Source organism: Macaca fascicularis, chromosome 1, assembly GCF_037993035.2.
Source record: "Macaca fascicularis isolate 582-1 chromosome 1, T2T-MFA8v1.1".
NCBI classification, from domain to species: domain Eukaryota; kingdom Metazoa; phylum Chordata; class Mammalia; order Primates; family Cercopithecidae; genus Macaca; species Macaca fascicularis.
This window is the reverse complement of record NC_088375.1, coordinates 185,891,299-185,912,648: the sequence shown is the minus strand read 5'-3', so window position 1 is coordinate 185,912,648 and position 21,350 is coordinate 185,891,299. Positions and strand designations below refer to the sequence as shown.

The 21,350-nt window shown below is 40.0% G+C and overlaps 1 protein-coding gene across 15 annotated transcripts in view; it reads right to left on the bottom strand.

Annotated features, from left to right (window-relative positions):
• LOC107126370 (AGBL carboxypeptidase 4) overlaps positions 1-21,350 on the bottom strand; it is a 1,456,730-nt gene that overhangs the window by 259,582 nt on the left and 1,175,798 nt on the right. The gene's annotated exons all lie outside the window — the stretch shown is intronic.

The following is a 21,350-nucleotide window of genomic DNA, read 5'->3' as shown; positions in this document are numbered from 1 at the left end:
GGGTCCCCTCCAAGACAAGCCATGAGGACCAGCCAAAGGGGGCTGGTTGGGCTCTGTACTCATAGGAACCCTATCCCACATCAGAGGAGGTCAATACCTTCACAAGGATGCCTCTGAGGGGGTGGGTTTCGTATCAAATATGGCTAGTTATATTTCTGTTGCCTAGCCAGACCTGGCACTTGACGGTGAGTTAATGAATTTTGGGTAAAGAAGAATAAAGAAAAACCCATATTCACCCATCCATCCATCCATCCATCCATCCATCCATCCATCCATCCATCCGTTCATTCATTCCTTTATTCAAGCCACCAATATTCACTGAATTTACACCACCTGCCAGATTCTGGGCCAGGTGCTGGTGGTAGAGATTAAAAGACAAACACCTGGATTCTTGGGCCTTGCAAAGTCAGTGTACCAGAACTTGAATCTCAGTTTTGGGTTCCTGTGCCAAAATTAGGTAACTGTATGAATAACATACCTTTCCCATCCTCACAACTTTTACAATCTAGTCTAGGAGTATTAAAGAAGTATAAGCAAGTAATGACAGTATAATGAGAAAAGTATTGTCATAGAGGAATGCTTAATGGAGGTGTTGGACTCAATTAAATGTTATATTTTTAAAAATTCATTTTAATAAACTTTAGCTGTAAGAAAAAAACAAAATAAGTGCACCAAAATATTAATAGTGATTTTCTTAGTTTCTTAGTAGTGGTAGATGATTTTGTTTTTCCTTGTATTCATTGTGTGTGTGTGTAACTATTATCGACAATGTTTTATTACTTTATAATCAGAAAACATTAAACATTATAAAATCAAAGCACTGTGCTCACATTTCACATCATCTACACTAACAATGAAGCAGATATTTATTTCACTGTGATATAGAGAGCGCATTATATAAGTGAATCCCGTCAACATACAGCTCTCATATCCAAATGTGTAGGTCAGTACAAATTTTTTTAAACCAACCCACTGGTTATGTGGTACCAGCCAAAAATGATCACCACTTGTCCTGAGGCAGCTGTTGGTCTTATCTTGCCCTACAAGCTTGTGGAAAAAAGAGGAGCCACTCTGAGTTGTTCCAGCACATTTACTCTCATGATTATGATTTCTTTGGACTGATCTTCAATGAGTTTTTAAGAATACATTCCTATGGTGGTCAAGGGGAAGTAATGTTCAGCAAGACTTCTGATAATTCACAAGATGGATCATGCAGAGTTGGCCGTATTTAACATAAGTCCTTGAAGCTCCGGACTGTGTTCCCAAAATGATTTCAAGTAATCCATGGCCAACCTCCTCTCTGCATCTAAATGGGGGTGACTGCAAAACATTCCCAATCTCATCTCTTACTACCTTCCCAGACACAGTACACTCCAGACACCTAAACTATTTGACATTTCCCAAGACAGCATGTTTTAGAAAGTCCCAAGCTTTTGTGCTTTTTCTGCCTTCATCCTGGGAAGTTCTTCCTTCCTCAACTTACCCTGAAAATCAGCTCAAATCAGCCCTTGTGAAGTCTTCCCCAACCACCCACACTTCTCAAGCATAGCTCATCTCTTTCTACTACAATATTTTGTCCCAGTACTTTTTATCTTCCTTCACTATAATAAGAGCTCTTTGAGGGGAGGCAAAGGCTGAGTAACTTTAGCATCCCAGGTACCTAGCACAGGGCTGAGGAGTAAATGTTTATAAAACAAACGTATTAAAGAAAGACATAAAGACAGCATGAATAACAAACCTCTTGCACATTTTTTCTCAAAAGTCTGTTCCTTTTTTTTTTTTTTTTTTTTTTTTGAGACAGAGTTTTGCTCTTGTTGCCTAGGCTGGAGTGCAATGGCCTGGTCTCGTCTCACTGCCACTTCCACCTCCCGGGTTCAAGCGATTCTCTTCCCTCAGCCTCCTGAGTAGCTGGGACTACAGGTACCTGCCACTGCGCCCGGCTAATTTTTGTATTTTTAGTAGAGATGAAGTTTCACCATGTCAGTCAGACTGGTCTTGAACTCCTGACCTCAGGCAATCCGCCTGCCTCAGCCTCCCAAAGTGCTGAGATTACAGACGTGAGCCACCGTGCCTGGCCTTTATTATTATTATTATTGTTATTATTATTATTATTATTATCATTATTATTATACTTTAAGTTCTGGTATACATGTGCAAAACGTGCAGGTTTGTTACATAGGTTTACATGTGCCATGGTGCTTTGCTACACCCATCAACCCATCAACTACATTAGGTATTTCTCCTAATGCTATCCCTCCCCTCATCCCCTAACACGCCACCCCTCTGCAGGCCCTGGTGTGTTCTCCTCACCGTATCTATGTGTTCTCATTGTTCACCTCCCACTTATGAGTGAGAATAGGACACAAACAAATGGAAAAACATTCCATGCTCATGGATAGGAAGAATCAATATTGTGAAAATGGTCATATTGCCCAAAGTAATTTAAAGATTCAATGCTATCCCCATCAAGCTACCCCTGACTTTCTTCACAGAATTAGAAAAAGCTACTTTAAATTTCACGTGGAACCAAAAAAGAGCCCGTATAGCCAACACAATCCTAAGCAAAAAGAACAAAACTGGAGGCATCATGCTATCTGACTTCAAACCATACTACAAGGCTACAGTAACCCAAACAGCATGGTACTGGTACCAAAACAGATATATAGACCAATGGAACAGAACAGAGGCCTCAGAAATAACGCCACACATCTACAACCAACTGATCTTTGACAAATCTGGAAAAAAAAGCAATGGGGAAAGGAGTCCCTATTTAATAAATGGTATTAGGAAAACTAGCTAGCCATATGCAAAAAACTGAAACCGGATCCCCTCCTTACACCTTATACAAAAATTAACTCAAGATGGATTGAAGACTTAAATGTAAGACGTAAAACCATTAAAACCCTAGAAGAAAACCTAGGTAATACCATTCAGGACATAGGCATAGGCAAAGACTTCATGACTAAAACACCAAAAGCAATGGCAACAAAAGCCAAAATTGACACGTGGGATCTAATTAAACTAAAGAGCTTCTGCACAACCTGTTCCCCTTTTAAAGAGTTGAAGCTGAATCCCAACTCTGCCTTTCCCATTCCCAGTGATCGTAGGGCAGAACATTGATTCTACCCCTCGTAAGACAGACGCATTCATGAACATATTAAATATCACTGCACCCTCAGGTTCAAATTCCCTACCCATGTCAGTGTAAATCATTCTTATAAGGGGGCAGTTCCATTTTCTGAGAACCTAGAAAGAGGAAAAGAACGAACAATGGACTGGATGCTGACAAAGTAAACACAGATCGAAATGCATTTTTCGTAGATCCACAGAATAGATTCTGGAGTAGTCATGACTAGCATGGGATGCTCAAAGAGATACCCTCGGACGGCACCAGAAAGACGTCAGTTTCAGCTTCCTGTGTGACTCACACATTCAGTCTATGGATACAGCTTAATGGAAAAGCTACTATGTGCCATAGTGTGCCTCTTCCACCCTACTGAAAACTGAGCAAGAGTACTTTGACCTGGACACCATAGCCCTGGGCTTTACACATACCAGATATTCAAGATATTGATGATTCATTAACTGGTAAGCAAAGATAGTTTAAATACAGATTTCAGACTTAAAGAGGCAATTGCAAACTTCAAGTTTAACCAAATCATTGTTGAATCCTCTCTTCAGTATTTCTGCCAAATGGGCATCTAGAGCACCTTTTATACAGTTATAATGCCAGAAAGCTTACTAGCTTCCCTTAACTTTTACACATTACTAAGTGTTAGAAAGGTCTTTCTTACTTGCATTGAGGTAGAATCTTTAACCTTGTGGCAGCCTTACTAGGTTCACCAAGACTCTCACACCTGCCCTTCAGACATGGTAAAACTTGGAATCCTGTCTCCCAGCTCTTTGTTTGTCTTCTGCCCAAACATCTTCGTTTCCTTCACCTGTCTCTCCTCATATGACCTGGTTTCAGTGATGATAATTGTAATACCTACTTTTTCTCTAAAGCTTATAAATCATGCATGGCAGGTGCTGTGTATACATGATCTCAGTTATTTCACACCAAATTCTTGAAGTGGGTGTTATTAAACCCATGATAGAGTTGAGAAAATGGAGAACTATGGCAAAGCAGTTGGGCTCTGGGGAGCCCTGGAAGGCTTGTGGTTATATTTGAATTTTAGACAGTTTGCTCTAGAAACCTTGTGGGGAAGGATTGGAGAGAACGCAAGTCTGGGGAGACAGAGGCCTGCGAAGAGGCTGACTGTCCTGTCTCACCCCTCCCCCGACTCTCTTTTTCTGTGGGCCAAATGTACTTTGCCTCTCATCCAAGTCATTTTAATGGAGCAGAAAATGTACACATCTGGGGCAGCTTTGCAACTGCGTCTCCACTGCACTCTCCTGTTGAGTTTTGCAGAGCCTTGGGTTAATGTCGGGCTCCTTCAGTTTAGCCAGCTGAAGCATGTTCAGTGGCAGCAGTGGGACTTATGTTTCATATTACTGCATGGAATTCTCAATGTACTTTGCAAAACTATTTTTAAGGAGACCTGGGTTTTGTAAATTTTTAAAGCAATTGGAGCGTGTCTTTTCAACCTCTCTGCTAATGATTGACTACATTTTTTCATGATTTTGCCTTTTTTCCCCTGTGATGTTTGATTTGACTTTTCAAGTCTCTGCTTTTCACATTTTTAAAAGACTTTTGAAATAGTAGTTTCAGATTCATAGTAAAATTAAGAGGCAAGCACAGAAACTGCCTTCATACCTCCTATCACCCACACAGGAATAGCCTCCTTAATACCAACATCCCCCACTAGAGTGGTACATTTGTTGCAACTGATGAGCCTACATTGACACATCATCATCACCCGAAGTCCATAGTTTACATTTGAGTTCACTCTTCGTGGTGTACATTCTATGGCTTAGGACAAAAGTATAATGACATGTATCCACCATTATGGTATCATACAGACTAACTTCACTGTCCTAAAAATCCTCTGTGTTCCACCTATTTAGCCTACCTCAGCAGCTCCAACCCTGGCAACCACTGATCTTTTTACTGTCTCCATAGTTTTACCTTTCCAGAATGCCATATAGTTGGAATCATACACTATGTAGCCCTTTCAGATTAGCTTCTTTCACTTAATAATATGCATTTAAGATTTTTTCATGTTGTCTTATGGCCTTTTACATTTTTTAAATTTTCCTATTTTGGCCAGAAAAGTAATTTGCTGTGCTGCAAAAAAGTAAATTGCTGTGTTGAGGGCCACTGTCTTCTCAGGTTGATTCTAGGAAGGAATGTTGATACATGGCCAGGAGGATCTGGAGCTACTGGGAGGCCTGTAGTGGGCATTATCCTGAGCTGTGTAGTGATACCCTAAAGCAGGGGCATCAACCCAACTAATTCATATGCACTCCTGCTAATGAAGTCTGATTGAGTCTACTTGTGGGATTTTGGGCTGGGAAGAGAATAGCAATGGAGACAGGGAAGGAAGGAAAGAGAGGAGTTGCATATTGAGTATAGGCTTAAAGGCCAATGAACATCACCTGGATAAGTTATCCAGGTGAGACTTAGAGGGAATGTAAACTTGTCAAGTAGATGAAAGATTGGAGTGCCAACAAAATATGGGCTTAGGAATCAGACCAGTGGTTAAAACCTGACTTTGTTACATCTTTGCTATAACTTTAGGCAAGACAGTTCACCTCCATGAGCCTCAGCTTTCTCACCTGCGAAGGTGTTGTGAGACTTGGGCCAAGAATTTTCCACCCTTTCTGTGTATTAAGATCACCTTGGGAATTAAAAAATATTCCATTCCCAGGTCCTATCCCCTGAGACCCTGATTCAGTTGGTCTGGAATGGGGCCTAGGCATTGATTTTTTTTTTTTTTAATTCCCAGAGTATTCTAACATGAGACAAAATTGAGCACTTCTGAGTTAGAAGATCTTAAGGTAACATGCCAAGCACACAGGAAATTCTCAACAAGTCATAAATATTACTATTTTCAGGAAAAATATACAGGGCTTCTAAATGTCATCTAACCTTGAGCAAGTCACTTAGCATCTCTGAGTTATGATTTCTTCACCTGAAAAAGGACATGCCAATGTAATAAGAAAACAGTATATTTAGTCTTAGGATCTGGGTCAAATCCTGGTCTGATAAGTAAGGTCTATCCTTATGGTGTGGCCTTGGGTAAGTTTCTTAATCTCTTCAAGCATCACTTTCTTCATAAGAATATTAATTCAACTTCACAGAGATGTTATGAGGATTAAATGAGATAATCTATGTAAAATGCTTGGCCCAGTGCCTGACACTGTGGTGAGTTCTCAGTAAATTACAGTTGCTGTTACTGTTATAATCATAATAATTATTATAGTTATAATTATGAGAACACTTATCCCCATTCTGACACAGAGTGGGGGTGTCCAATAAATTTTTACTGAATCAAATTGAATACAACAAACTGAACCATGCTGATGATAATCCAACAAGCATCCTAGAATGATTCCCGCCAAATGCTATCCCTTTCAATAAAACTCTATGGTCACGGGTCACAGTCAGTAAAGAAGTTCTCTCATTTCAAATGTTCAAGAGCCTCTGAGGCCACAGGGCTTGCCCAAACCTGCAGCAAATACTTCTGAAATACTGTATTTGGAGCCATTCATTCTTTCAAACGGACTTTGTTGACCATTTTTTTAAGAGAAGAAATAAAAACTTCTATGTGTTATATAAAATGTAAAGTGTAGAAGTGTTTACAGCAATCTGAAGCCTTGCAGATGTGCATATTGACTTGAAGTTCAGTTCAGGCAAACTATGGTCAAATTCAACCATTCCGATCTCACCTATCTTATGATCTCATGTAGGTCACAAATGGAAATCATTGGTCAAACAAATTATCTGAATCCCCGCATTTTACTAGTAGTATACTATATATTCTGCATAAGCAACAAAAAGCAAATGGATTCCCAGTGGTTAAAGATGAAAAGAAATTTATTAATAGAAAAAAATTGTCACAAAGAAACAACATTTGAATTCATTTTGAAAAAGAAACGAAAAGATTGACCTACCTTGGAAAAATGCAAGTCACTTCTTGAAATTAAGAATTTCAATTAGGGGCCAACTAGTTTGAGAAGTTGCCTCTGGTTCCCTTTATTAAATTAACTCATTCTGTAATTTTTCAAGTGAAATGTCACTTCCTCAGGAAAGTCCTCCCTAACTCCTCCCATCCCCCTCCATAGACTAGCTCCAGTCCTTCTTACACACTTCCATGGCTTCTTACAGTTTTCTTCATGGAGTGTATCATAGTATGTAATTATATGTTTATTCTATTATGGTATATCTCTGCCTATAGATCAAAGCTCCATTAGAGAAGTGACCACATCTGTTTTCTTCACTGTTGCATTTTCGTGCCTAGCCTGGCCCATGAGAAACCCTAAACAAACACTTGTTGAATGAGTGCATGTCTGAAAGGCAGACCCTAGAGAACCCCCCCACCCAGAGAGGCAACAGGTGTACCAAGGGCCATATTCTGTCCCTTTAAGTCTCATTTTCTTCTCTGTGTTTCTGTGCTTCCACCATGTCTGGTTCCTACAATCTGACTGAAACATCAATAAAAGCCTATTTCCCATTTTCCCTTAGCAACCACTGGATAGGTTAACATTTTCAAAATGGTTTTCCAAATACAAGGAGAGAACAAAATGGAAATAAATAGGAAAATGACGTACACAGAAGAAAAATAGTTAAGTTGACAGTCACACATGGTGGTCATATACTAATACTAATAATAACATCATAGTAGCAGGAACCTCATTGACACAGTCTATGGGCCTTCCAGGAAACAAGATGGTGATTCTGCCTCATTCCACAAGCTAGAGTTCTTTTTATCCTGCTGTTGTTGGCTGGAAGTCACTGACTCTCTAATCCCCTACTTAGTTAAGGAGAACCCTGCCTCATTCTAGTCTTCTGATGATTCCAATATCATTTTTGAGACAATAGGGCAACCTTCCTTTAAAGACCGTGTTAGTTTTCTGGTTATCAACTCTGCTCATCCTAAGCACCTGGTGGTTCAAAATGCCTGCCCTTCACAAGTCCTCATAGGGCCAGAGTGTACCCCTAGACTTAAAAAAAAAAAAAGACAACTCTAGGTTACCATTCTGAGTCAAAGGCATAAAGGAGAACATTCATTCAGAAGGTTAAGTCATCTCAGAAGTATACAGCAAACTGTGAACTCTGATTTTCTTAAGAATGTCTCTTAACCACACCATAAATTCAACACAAAATCAGAGGAGGGAAATGAAAACAGAACTAATGATTATTGATTTCCACGATAGGAACTGTACTAACTGCTTTACATATTTAGTTCTTTTAATATTTTCAAAATATCCTATAAAGTCAGTATTATTATTATCTCCATTTTTCTGATGAGGAAACTAAGACTTAGAGAAGTCATAGAACTTGTTTATAGTTACATGGAAAAGACTTCAACCTGGGTTTCTTTGATTCAGAACTTGGGTTGTGATGGCTGTTTTGATATAGGCCTTGCCTCAGAGTTTCCTGAAGCAACAAGGAGCTGAAATGACTATGGGATTTAATCCCTGTGCCCTTTTTCCTAGAGGCTTGAATCCCTACCTAGAAATCTGAGAATTAGACCCTATGGGAAAGTCCAGTATCTACCATTCCAATCATTCATGTCTTAAGTAGCTAATGATTTTGTAAATATTGAAGATTTGACTACATTATCTGTGGTTTCTTAAATCATGGCTTCCTTACGCCTGAGTCTGCATTTTTAAAGCTCTTTGAGCTTACCAACTGTTCAAGTAGATTTCTACTGTCATATATCCTCTGCTGATGGCCAAGGCATTAGAACTTGTTGGTAATCACCTCTTACTGCAGGGGAAGAGCGGAGGATTATTTGAGCCAAAAAAAGAGACGATTGGATAGCTCCAGTCAGAGAGATCTCTGTGAAAAATGTCAGCCTCCCCCAATACCCCGCAAAGGTGTTTTCTTACCCTATTGTTGATTAGAGGAATAATAAGAAGAATAGAGATAATAGTAGCAAACATTTAAGGAATGCTTGCCTTGTGCTAGGCTTTATGTACATTTTTCATTTAATCCTTAAAGTAGTCCTGGATAGTAGGTACTATTATTATTAGCCTCATTTTAAAGGTGAGGAAACAAGGCAAGGTATGTTGGGTAATTTTCCCAAGGTCACACAGGAGTATATAGTAGACATAGGATTAAAACCCAGGCCATTTGACTCTAGAGCCCCAGCCATGGACTTCTGCCCCAATTCTGGCTCCCACTGAGTCTGACTCTCTAGCCTCATTGACAGAATTTGTGCTCTTCTGGTCAGGATGGGGAGATGATGAAACATTCATCCTCAAAGGGTCATATACAAGTTCTCCAGGGATGTCCAGATGACCCCTATTGGTCCAGGTGAGATCCTGGCAGGCACTGTCATACAAATGTCCCAACAAGCACCCTGGAGTTCATTTATATCTTCATTCTATGTCATGGTAGGTGGGAATGTACTAGATCCAATCCACAGGATAAAGATGGCTTTCTTTCATTTACTAACACAAATTTCTCTATTTAGTAGCACAAAAGGAATATTTATTAATGCCAACCAATATAAAAAAGTCTTTTCCTTCTAAGTTTTTATATTACAATGGAAAACTGACTCATATATACAACATATGATACATTTTCTTTTGATAGTTCTTTTCATAGATTCTTTTAATCCTGGTGGGGGATGTATTGGGGTGCAGAATACTAAAACCCCACCTCCCCATCTTTATTATCATGGAAAAGAAATGGCAAGAATAGAGAAGAAAGAGATAATCAGTTAAGGGTGAGGCATTTTTTTTTTTGCTAACAGAAGGATGGATAAGAGAAAGACACACAAAGGTGCATGGGACTCTGGATAGTGGCCAAGGGAAGGTTTACCTCAACTGGTGGGTCCAGTAGGTAACTGCAAAGGACCCTACCTCCCACCCTGCTAACATATTTGGCCACATTGCTGGGCCATCAAATGGCTCCAATCACTAAACTCTGTTACTGGCTCTGGGACCCATTCTGGAGAGGTAGTATGTCACGAAAGGTATATGGCAATACGAAAAGTGAAAAGTGCACAGGCTTTTAACTCAGATTTGGACTCAATTACTGCTTTATCACCAAGGTACTGTGAGACCTTAGGAAAATCTATGACTCTCAGTTTCAGGTTTTTCAACTGTCAAAGAGATCCTTATAAGGTTTTCATGTCTAACTGAGACAACGCATGTAAAGTGCATAGCAGGCACAGTGCCTCTCACACAGTAGGTTGCAGAAACTACCAGTTGCCTTTTTCATTCTTATTTTCTGAGATAGTTTCTATTACTCTTTCCTTTCAGGAGGTCACAGGGTAATGACAAGGATGGGTTCTTGGAGCCAGTTCATTTTTGGTGAAGGATTTTCCTCCTCCCTGAAGGCTGAGCAGTATTACTGTAGATATGCCACCCACCATCCCTTCCTGGCCAACGAAGGCAGTCTGCCTTGTTTAAGAAAGCTGGAATCTTACTAAGGTCTGTGCTTTTATAAATTTTAGGACTTAAGCTGAGTTTGGGGTTTTATTGTCTGTTTTAAAAATCATGTTCAGATATTATATATTTAAAACATGGCTTCAGAATTGTGAAACACAGTGTTCTCAATCATAAAAAAGGATGAACTATGTGATGCCTTTCTGTTTCCATTTCTGGGTTCTCTTCTTGTCTCCTTGCATGAATTTTCCTGTGATGCCCTGCCTTATGTCCTAATTCATCTGGGATACTAACTGTGAAAATGTAGGCAAGATTCTTAACTCCTCTAAGACTGTCTTATTTGTTCATTCATTGATTTACTATTTAACTATTTGATGAGGGCTTATAATGTGCCAGAATCTCTGATTAATGCTTGGGATACAGTAGATAATCAGACAGACAGTTTCCCCCATCTATAAATGGGAAAATGAAATGCATATTTTAGGATTTTCGAATGGAGTAAATGAAATTTTATATATATATATATATATATGGAAGAGACAAAGAAGAGGACTAAAATCTATTGAACCCCTTACTTGATCCCCAGTGATGCTAGGTGCTTGACATGAAATTCTGATAATAAACTTGGGAAGTGATTGTTGTTATCGCTATTTTATAGATGTAGCAACTGAGGTTCAGAGAGGGAGAGTGAAGGTCCAAGTCACATACTAGATTCAAACCTGGTATGAAGTCCATATGGTTCTCACTCTGCTATGTTGCCTCCAGTGGTCTTGGAACACTGCTTGTCATCCACTGGGTGTGTTAATTCCCATCACCAACTTCACATAGAATACAGGAGGCTGTACTATTCTTGCTGTGGATATATATATATTTTGAGACGGAGTCTTGCTCTGTCACCCAAGCTGGAGTGCAGTGGCTCGATCTCGGCTCACTGCAAGCTCCGCCTCCCAGGTTCATGCCATTCTCCTGCCTCGGCCTCCCGAGTAGCTGGGACTACAGGCACCCACCACTACGCCCAGCTAATTTTTTTGTATTTTTAGTAGAGACGGGGTTTCACCATGTTAGCCAGGATGGTTTTGATCTCCTGACCTTGTGATCTGCCCACCTTGGCCTCCCAAACTGCTGGGATTACAGGCATGAGCCATGATGCAGATATGTTTGATAGCACTAAAGGTCTGGGTATAGTAAGGGGTACTCGAATGGAAATCCAAATCCTGTTTCCTGATTCTTTAGGGACAAGACATAAAGAAGACTTATGAAAGGAAATGGAGGGAGACATATGCATTAAGCTCACTAACTCCAAGTCATGGGAAGAACTTTAAGGTCCGGGCAGCTAGACTCACCAACTCAGGAGACAGCTGGGACAGGGACTGTTGGCAAGAGGAACATTGTCTTTCCCAAGCCATCCCATTTCTGCTGCAGTGACATTAAAAGATAAAATGTTCAAAACTCTCTGACTCTTACCACTTCCTAGGTGGAGGCAGATACAAACTGCATAAACCACGAGGTATATTTTTCCACTTAAGATGTTCAGTGCCTATCCAAGGAAGAAAGAGTCTGTCAGAAAACATTCACTTAGGGCCTGCACATTTTCAAGAAGCTGAAAGCAGAGTAGGAAGTGAAATCACTATGCTTACATTTGGCAAGAGGACTGCAAAACTGCCCCCAAGCTAAACAATTTGGACCTGTGCACCCTTTTCTCTTCCATCTCTTTGTTTGGACAAGTCACAGCAAGAGCACATAACATATTTACCAGCACTATTCATGTGTTTTTAACTTTACAAGCAAAGCCTTCTCTTTGGTATCAAGAAAAGGAAGGGTCGGTCGTGCCAGAGAGTGCCTGTTGCCACTGAGAAAACTTGTGAGGGTTACCAGAATGAAAAGACAGATACAAATGAAGAAAGACAGAGTTTCGCATGCAAAAAAGGGGAAAAAAATCTTTTCCTTGGCATAGAAAAATTTCATCCTGAAGGTTCTTTTTTCCCTTTTTTTGGCAATGTGATAAACACCTTAAAATAGAGTTATGAAACAGAAACAGATTCTACAGAAGGAGGAAACCAAGACTAGTGACCTCAGAGAACTTATATATCAAACCTCTCCTTCTAGAGATGACAAAACTGAGGCCAGAAGGATGATGATTTCCCCCAAGTCAAAGAGTTTGTCATTGACTGCTATGGTTTGAATGTGTCCCTCAAAGTTCATGGGTTGGAAACTTAATCTTGACGACAACAGTGTAGAGAGGTGAGACATTTAAGAGGTGATTAGATCATAAGGGTTCTGCCCTTATGAATGAATTAATATCATTATCTCAGAAGTGAGCTCATTACTGCAAGAGTGAGTTTGTTATAAAAAGGAGTTTGAGCTGGGTGCAGTGGCACAAGCCTGTAGTCCCAGCTACTTGGAAGTCTGAGGCAGAGGATGGATTGAGTCCAGGTTCAAGACCAGCCTGGGCAACATTGCAAGACCTTATATCTGAAGAAAAAAAAAAAAGTGAGTTTGTCCCTCTCTCTCATCTCTCTCATCTGTCTCGCCATGTGATGCCTTCCACCATGCTATGACAAAGCAAGAAAGCCCTCACCAGATGTAGCCCCTCAACTTCCCGGCCTCCAGAACCATAAGCCAAATAAGCTCATGTTCTTTATAAATTACCTAGTCTGTGATATTTTATTATAGCAGCACAAAACTGATTAAGACATGACCAAATCAATAATGAAGCTCAGCTTCTAGTGGGCCTTTTCGCTGTCCTCCATTGCTCTACATTCCCTTGATTACAATGAAGAGCCTTCAGTAAAAGGTAATCTCATTCATCCTCAGGGCATTAGCTTACCTAGTCTTAAATAAACCTATGTCAGCATTTTCCAGGTTTAGCCTTAAAGAAGGCTTTTAGCTGAGGAGGGGGGTGGGAGAGGACCAATTAATTCTCTTCTCTAAATCACCTTCCCCTTGGAGTCTATCTGCAGTCCTGCTACCATTTCCATGCTGCCCTCCCCACTACTACCCTCCATTCCCCCATCCCCATCAAGGGGTTCTGTTAATTCTCTAACACTTGAGCCAAAGAATGAACCCAACCCATTTTGGGGGTTACCCTAAGCATAGCTGAGGTAGTCTGAACTTACAAAGAGACTTTACTAAAACAGAGGTAAGAGAAAAGGCAGTAGAACATAGTGGAGAGATCTGAGCTTTGAAATCAGAAAAATCTGGGTTTAAATCTCAGCTCTACAGCCCATTAGCTGTGCATATTTGAGTAAGTCACTTGACTTGTTAAATTTTCTCATTTGTTGGACATGGAGATAAAATTAGGGCATTTGATAAAATTAAATAAAAGAGCATAAGGCATCTATCTCAGATCTTTGCATATAGGAGGCACTGATGTTCATAAAACATAAAAAAAGTTTGATTTGGAAAGCAGGTTTTATGGTCAATCATTTAAAACACATTTCCTGAGCCACCTTATCTGTGCCAGACTCTAAGTGTTGGGACAGAAACAAACAAGAAATGGTCCTTATCCTGCAGGAAATAATTTTTAATGGGTGTTATGGGTTTCACTGTGTCCCTCAAAAGACATGTTGCAGTCCTAACCCCCAGAATTTGTTAATGTGACTTTATTTGAAATTAAGGTCTTTGCAGATATAATCAAGTTAAGATGAGGTCATTAGGCTAGGCCCTAGTTCAATATGACTTGTGTCTTATAAGATGAGAAAAATACCATGTGAAGACAGAGACACATAGGAGAAATGCCATGTGATGACAGAGGCAGAGATTGAAGTAATGCAGCTGCAAGCAAACTAAGGAACACCAAAGGATCGATGGCCACTATCAGAAACTAGATAAAGACAAGGAAGGATTCTACCTAGAATCTCAGAGGGAGCCCGGCTCTGCCGACACCTTGATTTTGGACTTGTATCCTCTACAACAGTGAGAACATAAATTTCTGTTGTTTTAAGTGACACAGTTTGTGGTGTCCTTAGGAAACCAATAGAATTGGGAGATATGCAAGGGAGCAAATGCAATAATTCCAACAGAATAAATGATGTAACACTTAATGAGTTCCCTGAGCTGTGCCTATTATATTTATTAAATTATGTAATCTTGGTTAAGCCAGGAAATCTTGTGAGCCTCGATGCTCATGGAGGTATGTGTAAGTAGAAGTAGTTTGTCCAGGAAAAGGACAGACAGTCCATGTCTGCCGGAGGAAGCCAGGGAAGGTTTCCCAAAGAGGATAGTTGGAGCTGATACCTCAAGGATGAGTAGAAGCTTAGCAGGTGTGGGAAAGTACAGAGGGAAAGACACCACTAAGGCTAGAGAGCCTAGTGTAGAAGCAGAAAAGTGTGAACTAGTTTTTAAATTTTTAGGAAACTACAAATATTTAAGTATTGCTGGAGTATGGTGGTAATATTCATCTGCCTTCTAGACCCCCTTCTTCACCTTGATGTCCTACAGACACCTATTCAAAATATCCCAAATTGAACTACACCACTCTTTCTACCCCCATTCATACTCCATACATGTTCTCCTTTTGCTTTCTCTGACTTGGTGAATGGCCCCACTACCTACCCATGTAGCCTAGCTAAAAATCTCTGAGTGTCCACATGACCAACTCTTGGTAATTGACTTCCTTTTCAACTCCGATTTACACAATCATTTTTGAGCTTTACTGTCTCTGGTTCTGATGGCTTCTCACTTGGCACAAGCTCTGAACTCTCCAGCTGTGTCTCTAGGACACATTCCTTCCAGCTAAGCCTCTTTGCCAGATAATTAATGATCTGTAAACAAATGCTTAATTGTACCAGGGGAGCACATATTTAAAGAAACTTTATGGTAACGTAAAGGATCCTTTTCATAACACGAAGAGCCTCTCTCTCACAAACTCCCCCATCCTCAATTTAACATTTAGTCTGAACTTTCATTTCACATATTAAATCTAAAGCCCTCTTATAGCAGGACCCCAAAAATAAAAAAAACAAAAATCACCTAAGAGACAGATGGTATTATCCTGAGGTTTACCCATGTCAGGTACTTCCTGAAATACCTCTCTTTTCTCTCTAAGTCCAGCCCCCTTGGCCCTCAGACTCAAGACTTCTGCACCTGCTGGGAGAAAGAAAATTTCGGCTTCTGGCAAGAAGGGGAAGGAGATGTTAATTTATTAAGAATCTAAAATATGCCTGGCTCTTTTACTTATGTTCTCTCATTTTACTCTTTACAGCAACTCCATGGACTGCTTGCCACCCATTGATAAACAAAAAAGTTAGGTACCTTACACAAGGTAGTAGTAGCTTATAAAGGGGAATGACTGACATTGAAGCGGGTGCCTGAATTAAATGTAATAACATTATTATCTCTAAGCACACTCTTTTAAGCTGTTTAGGTTATCTAGTCAGCCTCAATGCCTTTTCAAAGTGGGTATAAAGTCATCAGTGAGAGAATATGCCTGGCCATGCTGATTCCTCAAGAGTGGGCCAGGCACATCGACCTTGGTGGTCAAGAAGCCCCAGTGGAAACTTTTCTGTTTGCTGCTGCTTTGGGGATCTACCCTTGTGCTAGGAGCCAGGGTTAGGTGCTGTTGGAGGAGGGGCCAATCCAGCCACATAGGCGCTTCAGAGAGGAAACACCTTGGCTGGGATCTGAAATTGAGCTCTCTCTAGGGAGTTTGAAAAGGTGGTTTTCATGCAATTCTTAATGTCCTGGCTGTTTCAGAAAGAGGAAGCACAGCAACATTTTTAGAACAGTTAGTGGGGTGTGACAAAACCCAGAGACTGTACCCACAGGAACTTTCTCCCTGCTTATTTGTTTCAGAAAACATTTGGTATTCAAGGAGCACCTGCCCCATTCCAGGCCCTGTGCTCTCCTACTGGGTCTTCAACCTCTTATCTTTGGAGGGCTCCTTCCTACACGCACTTACACATGCCCAAGCCTTTCTCAGCTTCAAAAAGCAACAATGGCCACCTCAAAACCCTCACTCATCCCTGCCTCTCCCTCAATTACTTCCTTCTCTCCTCCTCTGCAAAAGTAGAACTTTTTGGAAGAAAGTGCTATGCATAGTTATTATAAACATCCACTCACCTCCCATTCACTCCTCAACTCCACTGCAGTCTGGCCTTTGCCTCTACCGAACCTACTCTCCAAAGTCACCAATGACTTACTGATTCAAGGACTTTGCCTCATTTGGTTTCTCAGGAGCATTCACACTGTTGACTTTGCCTTTTTCCAGAAAACTTTTTTCCTCTTAATTTCAGTAATATTTAAGTTCTTCTGACTTCTTTGATAATCTTCAGTCTTCATGTAGGCACCTTTTCCTTGACCCCCATTTCAGATGTCAATATTCCTCAAAATTTTACTGTAGGCCTTCTGGCCTTTTCATCCTGTGTATGCACTCACCTACTGCAGACTTCTATTCTGAGCTCCAGTAACATAGGCATACAGCTGCTTACTAGACATATCAACTTTAAGGTCTTAATGGCATCTCAAATATTTCAAATCCATCTCTTCAAACTTTTGAGAAGACTGCTTCTCCTCAAATGTTTCCTGTTTTAGTAAAGAGTACTATCATCCACCCAAAGATCAGGTTAGAAACCAGTGAGTCATTCTTGACTCCTACTGTCCTCTCTCCTCTTAGTCATCAACTCCCATGGGTTCTGTACCATATATATCTTTCAAATCTATTTATCTTCTCCACTATATCCTAGTTCAATTTTTATTTCCCTGCTCTAAATCTTATCCCTTCCCAATGCATTCCCCAAACCAGAATGATCATCCTAAAATGCAAATTTGATCATGTTACTCCTCAGAAAAGACTTTCCAAAAGCTTCTCATCTATCTGTCTTTGGATAAAGTCCCACCTGATTTTAATCCTATACGATCTCTATCCCCTACCAACTCTCTGGGCTCAACTCATGTTACATATTCCCTTATTCTCTGCTTCAGTCAAACTGGCTGCCACCTTGTTCTTCTCTTTTTCCTTCCCCTCCCCCTTTTCCTAAACCCCTTCTCTTCCTTTTTCTTCTTTCTGTAACTTTTTATTTTTAGATAATTATAGATGCCATATAGTTGTAAGAATAATCGAGAGATATCCTGTATACCCAGTTTCTTCCAATGGTAACATCTTGCATACTAGATAGAGTACAGTATCATACCCAGAAAGTTGACATTGTTATAATCCATTGACATTATTCATATTTCACCAGTTCTACATATATTCATTTGTGTATATGTATGTGTATTTGGTTGTATGCAATTTTTTGAGACAGAGTCTCGCTCCGTTGTCCAGGCTGGTGTGCAGGGGCACAATCTTAGCTCACTGCAGCCTCCGCCTCCTGGGTTCAAGCAATTCTTCTCCCTCAGCCTCCCAAGCAGCTGGGATTACAGGCATCTGCCATCACACCCAGCTAATTTTTGTATTTTTTAGTAGAGACGGGGTTTCACTATGTTGGCCAGGCTTGTCTTGAACTCCTGAATTCAGGTGATCAGCCCGCCTCAGCCTCCCAAAGTGCTGGGATTACAGCCACCATGCCTGGCCAGTTCTATGCAATTTAATCACATGTAGATTCATATGACTATCATCACCATCAAGATACAGAACAGTTCCACGACAAGGATCAAACTGGCCTTCTTCTTGTGCCTTCAGTGGGTCAACTTCCTTTTACTTATAGGTATTCACACAAGCTGTTCCCTCTACTTATAACACTTTCTCCTAATACCATTCGTTTGTCCAATTACTATTTATTTTTCAGACCTCAAATTAAACATTAATTCTCAAAAATACTTTTTCTAATCCTACACTTGGTTAGGATGTTTGTTCTCTGTTCCACTAGCACCCAATACTTCTTGTGTCCCATCAAAGCACCTATTTTCTCACCTCTGCATTGATACTAGTCTGCATGAAGGCAGAGGTTATGTGTGGCTTGTTTACTTCTATAACTCCAATATCTAGCACAGTACTTACAACTAGGGAATTCCTCAATTAAAATAGATAGGAATAATGAACTCATAAAAACTGATGAATGCAGTGGAGCTCTTTCCTTTAAGGAGTTCCCAGTCATAAAACAGGCCACCCTAAGACAGTGTATTGAATCAGCATTGTCTTGGAAGGAAGTGTGGAGGTTGTGGGGATCCAGAGTATCCATTTGCTCCCCAGCTTCTAAATATACACAGTTGGGCACAGCCAGGACCAGAAGAATCCTTGAGTACCCATGTTCATCTGTCCAGAACCCTTCAGCACAGTTTAGCAGGTCAGGTAAGCGGAGCAGACACTGTGGTTACGAGTCTAAAGACATGATTTCAAAGATCTCAACTGGATAATTTTCTCAGCTCTGTAACCATAGACTGAAAGCAATCTTGGTTACAGATTGGGTCCCACACTATGAATCCTGATCTTGGCCACAGAATGCCCCTGATCAAGGCACAGATCTTAACACTGTCCAATCATGCAAAAATATAGCATCTTCCACAAGGAGAACAGGTAAGGTTAAAGGCAAACCTCCATCGTGGGAAAACAGCAGCCCACTCTGACACAGGAAAGCAGAAGTTGAATCATATGTCCTCCTAGGGGGTCAATGACATACACACCCTAAGAATAGAAATATAATTATTGCATCTTGAAGACTTAAACCTGGCAGGGCCCTTAAAGGCAATACGTACCCTTATGTGAAGTTTAATGGTGTAGAGAATAGAACCTCAGCTTACTGAATATGGTAGTAAAATGTTAACCTTTCATATCTAGCTTCAGACCCAGAAACCCTTGTTCCCATTTCAGAATCCTTTCTAATTAATTTTACCAAAGCATAATGACTTTTTTTATTTTGATAGTTTTTGGGGAACAGGTGGTTTCTGATTACATGGATAAGTTATTTAGTGGTGATTTCTGAGATTTTGGTGCACCCATTACCTAAGAAATGTACACTGTACCTAATGTGTAGTCTTTTATCCTTCACCCCCATCCTACCCTTCCTCTCAAGTACCCAAAGTCCATTATATCATTCTTATGCCTTTACGTTCTCATAGCTTAGCTCCCACTTATAAGTGAGAACATATAATGTTTGATTTTCCTTTCCTGAGTTACTTCACTTAGAATAAGGGTCTCCAACTCTATCCAGATTGCTGTGAATGCCATTGTTTTATTCCTTATTGTGGATGAGTAGTATTCCATGTACATATATATATCACATTATCTTTTTTTTTTTTTTTTTTTGGACACAGAGTCTCACTGTGTTGCCCACGCTGGAGTGCAGTGGCACAATCTCGGCTCACTGCAACCTCCGCCTCCTGGGTTTAAGCAATTTCTGGCTAATTTTTGTATTTTTAGTAAAGATGGGGTTTCACCATGTTGGCCAGGCTGGTCTTGAACTCCTGACCTCAAGTGATATGCTCACCTTGACCTCCCAAAGTGTTAGGATTACAGGTGTGAGCCACCACACCTGGCCTGTATACCACATTTTCTTTATCCACTCATTGGTTGATGAGAATTTAGACTGGTTCCATATTTTTGCAATTGCAAAATTTGCTGCTATAAACACATGTGTGCAAGTGTCTTTTTCATATAAGGACTTCTTTTTCTCTGGGTAAGATACCCATTAGTAGGACTGCTGGATCAAATGGTGGTTCTACTTTTGCTTCTTTAAGGACTCTCTATACTGTTTTCCAGAGTGGTTGCACTAGTTTACATTCCCACCAGCAGTGTAAAACTGTCCTCTTTTTACCACATCCATGCCAACATCTATTATTTTTTACTTTTTAAATTATGGCCATTCTTGCAGGAGTAAGTTGGTATCTCATTGTGGTTTTGATTTGCATTTCCCTGATAATTAGTGATGTTGAGCATTTTTTCATGTTTGTTGGCCATTTGTATATCTTTTTTTGAGAATTGTCTATTCATGTCCTTAGCCTACCTTTTGATGGGATTTTTTTTCTTGCTGATTTGAATTTCTTGTAGGTTCTGGATATCTGTCCTTTGTCGGATGCACAGTTTGTGAAGATTTTCTCCCACTCGGTGGGTTGTCTGTTTATTCTGCTGATTATTTCCTTTGCTATGTAGAAGCCTTTTAGTTTAATTAGGTCCCATCTATTTATTTTTGCTTTGGTTGCGTTGCTTTTGTTTTTGTTGATTTTGCTTTGTTTTGTTGCATTTGCTTTCCTGATCGTGAACTCTTTGCCTAAGCCAATATCTAGAAGAGTTTTTCTGATGTCATCTTCTAGAATTTTTATGGTTTTAGGTTACTTAGATTTAAGTCTTTGATCCATTTTGAGTTGATTTTTGTATGCGGTGAGAGATGAGGATCCAGTTTCATTCTTCTATATGTGGCTTGCCAATTATTCCAGCACCATTTGTTGGATAGGGTGTCCTTTCCCCACCCACTTTATGTTCTCATTCGCTTTGTCAAAGATCAGTTGACTGTAAGTTTTTGGCTTTATTTCTGGGTCCCCTATTCTGTTCCAATAGTCTATATGCCTATTTTTATACCAGTACCATGCTGTACCATGTAACTATAGCCTTGTAGTATAGTTTGAAGTCTGGTAATGTGATGCCTCCAGGTTGGTTTTTTGCTTAGTCTTGCTTTTACTATTCAGGTTCTTTTTTGGTTCCATAAGAATTTTAGGACTGTTTTTTCTAGGTCTGTGAAGAATGATGATGGCATTTTGATGGGAATTGCATTGAATTTATAGATTGCTTTTGTCAACATAGTCATTTTCACAATATTGATTCTATCCATCCATTAACATGGGATATGTTTCCATTTGTTTGTTTCATCTGTGATTTCTTTCAGCAGTGTTTTGTAGTTTTCCTTGTAGAGATCTTTCATCTCCTTGGTTAAGTATATTCCTAAGTATTTTATTTTATTTTCCAGCTGCTGTAC